Below are 8,377 nucleotides of genomic sequence, written 5' to 3'. Positions count from 1 at the left end.
TGATTTCTCTGCTGGTAGAACGCTTGCTGGTTGCGCCCATAATTATTATTTTGGGCATAGTTTCCAATGGCTTTTGCTTGATCCATTGGTAAACTATTCACATCCACCGGACATTCCTCATAGGGGTGAGGACCTCCACATAGCTCACAAACCACCTGAGCTTGTTTTACTTGAATAGTTATCAGTTTTGTTAGGGCCTCTACCTGAGCTGTCAACTTGGTAATAGCATCCACTTCATACACACCTGCAACTTTTTTAGATGGACCTCTTTCTGTTGACCATTGTTGGTTAGTCATGGCCATCTCTTCAAGTAATTCAAAGGCCTCATTAGCACTTTTCCTCATGAAAACTCCACCAACAGCGGCATCTATGAGTGTTCGGGTTTCATTCATCAACCCATTGTAAAAGTTGTGCACTTGCATCCACTTCTCAATCCCATGATTAGGGCACTTTCTCAGTAAGTCCTTGAACCTCTCCCATGCTTCATAAAGAGATTCACTGTCCTGTTGGGTGAAGTTATTGATATCAGCTCTCAGCTTGGCAATCTTTGCAGGAGGAAAGAACTTGGATAGGAATTTCAGGGCCAATTCCTCCCAAGTGTTGATAGAATGAGTTGGTAAAGAAATAAACCAACTTTTGGCTCGTTCCCTTAGTGAGAATGGGAACAGTCTCAGTCGAATAGCATCATCACTAACTCCATTAACTTTAAAGGTTTCACAAAGTTCCATGAAGTTAGAGAGATGCAGATTAGGATCTTCAGAAGGGAGGCCACCAAACTGAACTGAAGACTGCACCATCTGAAGTATGGCAGGTTTGATCTCAAAGTTATTTGCATCCACTGCCGGTGGCCTGATACACGACTGCACTCCCGTCAGAGTAGGGAGAATGTAATCTCTCAAGCTGCGGCCATTAGCTTGATCTTCTACTGCGCCACCATTGTTACCGTTATTGCCTCCATTGTTTGCAGCATTAGCAGCCATGATGTCTGAAGTTTCAGCAGTTGCTGAAACTCCCTCTTGCCTCTTGTTCTTTCGGTTTCTCCTACAAGTTTTCTCGATTTCGGGATCAACTGGTAATATCACTGCTTGTCCTTGACGACGCATACACTTATGATTCCTGAAATAGATCAAGAAATTATTGCAAGAAAAGGGTTAGAAAAATCAGCAAGAGAAAATATACCAAAGTAGAAGTTAGTATAATTTTGTGTAATATCAATCTTTAAACAATTCCCCGGCAACGGCGCCAAAAACTTGTTACGAAAATTCTGTTTATTACGCAAGTGTACGTATCAAGTAGTATCTCACGCAAGTGAGGTCGAACCACAGGGAATTGGATTAAGTACTACTAAATTATAATTATGATTCTATTTGGTAAAATAATAAGTTGCAATTTTAAAAGTAAATAACTCAGAAATTAAAGAGAAAATAAACGAAGATTAATCAAGATGAGAGATTAGGGAGGTGAATCCTGTTGATAAGTTACCTATGTTAAAGCCTAATTGCTATCCTTATCTCAATGTGAAAGACAGATTATAAATTAACCTAACTCTTTTCAGATCTTTTAGGTTCTAAATAATATGTCCTCTAATTAACTTCTTAATTAGATCAACACAAAATCAGCATTAAGCAATAATCTATTAGTCACTAGGCTATGTAAATACTTTCGTTTTACATCAAAACCTAGACTATCCAAATTTTAGCATTCCTAATTCTCACTTTTCAGATTTCGAATTAGGATCATAGAGCATGTAAAAGGTGATCAAGCTTGCACATGAAATTAAACACAAATAAAGATAGTATTCACACATAAGATGAAGGAATGGCAATTATTTATTAACTAGGCATAAACTTAAACAACATTCATCATCCTCCCTTATTGGGAAATTTAGTTCATAATAACTCTAAAAACATCCATGATTAATTCAGAAATAAAAACAAACATAAAGAAGAATAAAAAGGGTAAAAGAAAGAAACTAGAAGGTGGTATCGCTCCGGGTCTTCAAGATAGCTTCCTCTCCACTTTGCCTCCACTATTAGGTCTGTTTTTGCTTCCCTTTGACCTTTAATGTCGTATTCCTTATATAGGGATGAGTGGTGAGCCTCCAATTGAGTGAAAAATCAAAATTAGGTCAAATCTGCGATTTCCGTACCTAGTCGCGACTAGCATTTAAGCTGGTCGCGACTACAGGCCAAACTCGAAAAACCGAGTTTCTGCCTAACTTACGAAGTCGCGACCAGGGTCGCGACCAGGAAAAAGGGTCGCGACCTGGCTCTCTGGAGGTCGCGACTACTGATGCTTCAGGAACCGAATTTTCCAATTTTTTCCAAGTTTGTCCCAGTTTTTCGCCATTTGACTGAATTCGAACTTTAACACCCCGGGAACCTGAAATAATGAAAATCAAGCGTAAAACTGCTCCAAAAGACACCAATAGACGAGATAATGCTAACTTTAAAGACCCGAAATATAGGTTAATTATAACCTAACAATCACTCCTTTATATACAAAGCATGTGTCCTTTGATTACACAGAGATTGTTTTCATTATCAATCTGTTTATACATTGAATATAACATTTAAATCAATAAAAAACGTAAATACAATAAATGAAGAACAGTTTCAGCCCAATTCACTAAATACAGCAATGTATGCGACTTCTATAGTACGAGTTGTCTATTCATATTCTTTCATAAGCTGACAGGCTTATGATGCGTACAAGACTAGTCAAGTTTGGGATGTCTGCGTCCTGTTCGAGTCACTTATACGGACATCCTGTGATAAGGCGTGTCCTTATTGAGTTATCAAGGTTGTTGGGTCATCCGGACCAGCTCCTTGAGTACAGAAGCAATCTTTTCCTCTTCGCAGGAAGACCTTTATAGTCCTCACATATATCTTGGTATATGTGAGTCTTAACCTGATCTTCGGTACTGCTCCATGCAAGCTACACGAATGCGACTAGACAATGTCAAGGTCACATCATCTCACTGAGTCTGGTTCAGGCGAGGTTTGCACTAAAGAAGTCTCTCTCTTACTAACATCTCAGCCCTCTTTGAGGAGAGTGAGTCCACGTGTCATTTTTTTAGGAGTCCGACCTCGAGTTTCTAGGTGAGAAATTCTCACTATAACACATGCGCCTAGTTTCATGACTGACAGCTTATGTCATGAGGGAAACTATAAGCAAGAGGCAGGCAAAAGGGTGTCACGAGATGGTGACTTTTGGTTGTCTAATCGAGGGTTTTGAAAAGATGGCTGCAATCATTATACTTAACCCATTTGTGTAGGCGTGGTTATGGATAATCGTTGGATTGTGAGACCTTAGGCATTCTCTTGCCACGTGTCTCCATCCCAATTAATGTGGGATAATGGTATTAAAACCTTTTGATATGGAATGATCCTTCACTTTTTCCCTCTCATTTTTCGTTTCTCTCTTCCTTTCTCTCTGATTTTTTAAACCTTTGAAAACCTCTTTCACAATTCTCCTTTTTTATTTTTGAAAAGTACTTGGAAGCTTCTGATTCTAACAGAATTTACTGAAGAATATCGACACTTTCAAGGTTAGTGTAAAATTATTTGCAACCATTTTCCTTTTATTTTGAAAATCAATCTTTATTTTGCGCTTTAGGAGGTAGAAAACGCATGAGACAATAGGAAATATATATGGAACCTTATTTTCTTTCTAACAAAACTAGGCATTTCTCTAGAAAATATGGACCTAAAACTTGACTAATCACGGGTTTCAGGAAGAACACCTTGAGTGTTCGCATTTTTTTATTGAATATTCTAAATACTCGCGACGTTCGTGATGAACATCTTGAATACTCGCATACACTTCTGAATATTTTAGCAAATCTGAAATTTAGCTATTTTAATCCCTGTTAGAACTTAGGGTTTATTTTTAGCCTTCTAATTTATATATGCTTTTGTTGCGAAGACTGGCTGAGTCTTTTGAATTGTGGGTGTGTCACAGTAAATTAATGTTCATGCAAGTGTATGCATGTTCCTTGGGTCACTGTGATACACCCAGCCATTTGAGACATGCGGCCAATTTTTACTTTTCTTGCTTTTTAGTCGCATGTTGGAACTGACCAAGTTTCTCGAAATGGTGGGGGTGTCCCAGTAACTCTATGGTCATGCTAGAAACACATGCCCCTTGGATCATGGGGAAACTCCCAGTCATTTTTTTGAGACATACTGTTAGTTACACATGTGCGACTTATACCTTGGGAGGATTGGCTGAGTTCTTGAAATGGTGGGTGTGTCTCACTACCTTAATTCTCATGTAGCGACATGATCATTATGTTATTGAGATACTGTTGGAAATTATTTTACCAGGATCTTAGATCTACTCACAAGTATGTTTATTAACATCCTAAATAAGAACTTTCTAAAACGATAAATTAAACACATATAAAGTTTAAGAAACCTTACATTGGGTGCAGCAGAATAATATGACTCCTTCCGTTCAGATATCTAGCCCTTGATTCCTTTCTGTAGCAGAGCATTATCAATATCTGAACCTGGATCTCTTTCTCTGAATCTTTGATGCTGAAACTCCTTTGCTGATGATCTTTCTTCACGATCTTCCTCACTATGATTGAGGTATCACTTGATGTGTGTGGGCACTACTCTCACACTAATATTTTCGAAATTGAATAGGGAAGTAGAAAGAGAAAGGTCAGCCAAAGATAGGGAGAGAGAAGGCTCAGGTTTTTTTTGAAGGAAAAATAGAAAAATTTAAGTGTAATTTTCTTGAAGCCTTCACTATCTATTTATAGCATTCCACTAGGGTTAGGTTTGAATTATTTGGCATTAAAATAATGAAAATATCAGATTAAATTTCCTACAAAAGTGGCTGGCCATGCTTAGTGGATTTGGGCCTCACTTTTTGCAATTTTGCAGTTTTACCTTTTCTGCATCTAATTTTCTCAAAAACGCCAATTTTCAAATTCAACCATTTAAATGCCAATTCTAACTATTTAATAACTATAAATAATTATTAAATAATATTGTCATTTATCATATTTATTAATTGAACCATACAAAGTATCATAATTAACAAATATGCCCCTATAAACTCTTTCTTTACAATTTCGCCCTTACTTAGTGAAAAATTCACAAATAGACATAGTCTAATTTGAGAATTATAATTGATTAATCAAAACCAATTACATGAGTCTTACAAGCAATATTATCTCAACTAGTGGGGGGACCATGGGTCTATATAACTGAGCTTCCAATAATTAGATCAAGAATTTAGGACTAAAATTCACTGACTTATTAATTCTTCGTTGAATCCACGCATAGAACTTAGAATTGCACTCTCAGTATATAGAATGCTCTATATGTTTCACCATATAGACACATCATTAGTTATCCATTGTTATAATCCTAATGTGATCAATGATCCTCTATATGAATGATCTACACAGTAAAGGGATTAAATTACCGTAACACCCTACTATGTATTTTATCCTTAAAACACTTGACCCCGTATAAATGATATTTCAGCTTATGTGAAATGAGATCTCCACCATTTATTTTCTTTTGGTCAAGCTCCAAGGAGATCATCCTTTGCTTACTATTCGCCAGATAGAAGCTATAGATTCCATGTTTATGATAGCGCTCCCACTCAATTGCACTACCGTGTTCCCAAAATGTACGTATCACCCTGACCTAAAAGTAGGCTTAACTAACAAATCAAAGAACACGAATAGCCTTTCAAGATTGAGCCTAATCATAACAGGATTAAGATCATTTGATCTAGGATCAACTAGGCGATATTGACTTGAATAGATTTTACGGTATGTTTAATAAATCTAAGTCAAAGTTCAATATCGGTCCCTTCCGATGCATACTCCATGCATCCAACCTAAGCTTTACTTAAACCAATGTTCTGGAAAGAACATAGTATTTCTCCAAATACAAGTAAACTCTTGTTGTAGATTGTCATATCAGTAAAACCCTGTGTCTGATAAATCTAGGAAACTTTATTCACATAGTCATGTTTACTTTCCAATGTGTTGACGGCACAATAAACAGGATCAAGTATGTGAAAAGGGTTTCAGATGAATCTATACATTATGTACATATAATCATGAAATAAATCATGTGAACCATGCAACATTAAATGTTATTTCTGTTCTATATTAATAAGTAAATCTGATTATATTGAAATGAGTTTTATTTAGGGCATAAAACCCAACAGATACACCCAGCCATTTCTTGAGATGTCTAGTTAATCCTTTATAATTTTTGAATTTTTTTATGCGGGTGAGGTCACTTGTGTTATTCTCGCACTTTCACCACACTGAAAAGATCTTCTATCTTTCAGATGAGAGTCCTATCAGATAGTCAGATGCCCGATTTTGGAGGTGGGGCCTTCGCTGATGAACTGGAGAAGAGCGATAGCTTTATACCCACCTTGATCTTTGAGGAGGAGGTTCCTGATGCCAGGGCTATGCGTCATGGCTCGCTATCTACTGACGAAATAGATAGGATGGTTTAGGAACTCGCTGAGCCAGTGACAGTTGAGATTCGCAATAGTGAATCTACGGTGTGAGCTCATGAGTATCTCACTCATTCGAGGCATGCCCCTGACATCGAAGTCGAAGAAATGGAAGAAGACTTCGAGTTTGCTGACTACGTGTTAGAGGAGGAATAGGGTGCTGAGGGTAGTGAAACAAACTCAGTTGACGATGCTCAACTGAATGAACCCTTCTCTTGCGAGGACCCGGTCTCGTGAGTTACCAAATCTGACCTGAACACATTTCCATGGTTGAATTTGGTGCGAATAGGGACCATGCATCCTTCAGCATCTCTAAGACCCCATCTCCCCTTTACCAACCCTGCGATCATTACCACGTAAGACGTGGTTTTTTCAATCCCTATTCTTCGATGCAGGTATCTTTACCCTTTCATCCTTTCGTTAAAGTCATCCTCAGACATTATGATGTCTCTCCCTTCTAACTAACCCCAAATAGTTATCGCATAGTTCTAGGATTCTATGCGATGTATATGGAGTATGTCCAAGGGGAGCCGACGATGGAGGACTTTAGCTACTTTTACGATATAAAAAATGTAGGCCACAACAATGGCTTCTACTGCTTTAGTACATGGGAAAATTCTAAGATTAATGGGGTAGAAGGCATGATTTCCAATATGGGGGATTGGAAATCTAAGTGATTCTACGCGTTTAAAGTACCAGGAGTTAGGACTGACTTCAATTATCGACCTAGTACGTCACGTATCTCAACACTTAGTATATTTTTATTACCTTTCAAAGTCGCTAATGTTTGTCTTTTTTTGATCGCATATAGGCCAACTCGACTTGTTTTGGACCCTGTTCACAGAGAAATTGCTGAAGTTCTAGGTAACTTGCCTATTCAGGATCGCGATTGGCGATTGCTATGTACGACTGCCAAATTTCGAGAACACAAGCCTATTCCTAAGAACGCCAGCCTTCAACGAGAGCCATATACAAGGAGCCTTCTGAGAAATAAAAAGAAAGAATAGACAAGCGTCTATGTAAACAAACATCAAGACCAACATCAGGTAATACATTGAGTATATACATGTTATTTTACAGTATAAAAATTATACTTATCCTATTGCTTTGCTCGCAGAAATGATGTTCCTGAAGCAGGCTCCGATTCTCAACCGAAAACCTAAGGCTAGAACTGCGACGACTTCTCCTGTTATCCAGTAGAAGAGGAAGAGCAAGGTTTTGGTGACTCCCGTGGCTGACTCCTCGAAGTAGGTCAAAATCACCCAAGACAAGAGGAAGAAGGTCATGATCGACCCTGCTATTAGGGCTCACAACTTCATAACTCTCTAGGACAAGTTCGTGAGTGATGTGTTTGTGTCCAAGGTCAAGGGATTTCCTGCTGAGGAATTGATGTCGCGCTCCGTAGAACTGGCCTCCTAGTTCATGACCATGTTCTCGAAGGCTTTCGTCACAGGTACTAAGGAGCTCAATCTCTTGAGGAAGCAGAACACCCTTCTACAGGAGAATGTGAGGCAATTGAAGTTTGAAGTGACTTCAAAGGAGAAAGACGTCGAAGACCTCAGGAAGGCCAAGGAGTAGGAAGAGGAGAAGGCTAAGCAAGCAGAGGAAAAAGCCAAGCTCTCAGAGTTGAGAGTTGAGGAATGGACTCGTGATCGCGATGAGTATGGGAAGAGATAGTACAATCAGCTGTTTCTAACTACATCCACATAACTTTGTCCAAATTGTCAATTTTTACTTCATAGTCCTTGGGGCGGAAGCAGCTAAAATAGCCGAGGCTTTTTCGTGCTATGTCGCCTACCCAAACTCAAGGATGTGGGAGAAATCTTTTCCCTGAAGAGGCCAAGAACGCGGATACAGAGGAAGTCACTGATGGTGC

The 8,377-nt window shown here is 38.5% G+C and overlaps 1 non-coding gene across 1 annotated transcript; it reads left to right on the top strand.

Annotated features, from left to right (window-relative positions):
* Nucleotides 1-432: 432 nt before the first annotated feature.
* On the top strand, nucleotides 433-539 carry LOC115703460 (small nucleolar RNA R71). Its single transcript, XR_004009222.1, has one exon. It is a non-coding gene; the product is annotated as a small nucleolar RNA R71 (small nucleolar RNA).
* The last annotated feature ends 7,838 nt before the right edge of the window (nucleotides 540-8,377 follow it).

Source organism: Cannabis sativa, chromosome X (genome assembly GCF_029168945.1).
Source record: "Cannabis sativa cultivar Pink pepper isolate KNU-18-1 chromosome X, ASM2916894v1, whole genome shotgun sequence".
NCBI classification, from domain to species: domain Eukaryota; kingdom Viridiplantae; phylum Streptophyta; class Magnoliopsida; order Rosales; family Cannabaceae; genus Cannabis; species Cannabis sativa.
This window is presented reverse-complemented; position numbering and strand designations above follow the sequence as displayed.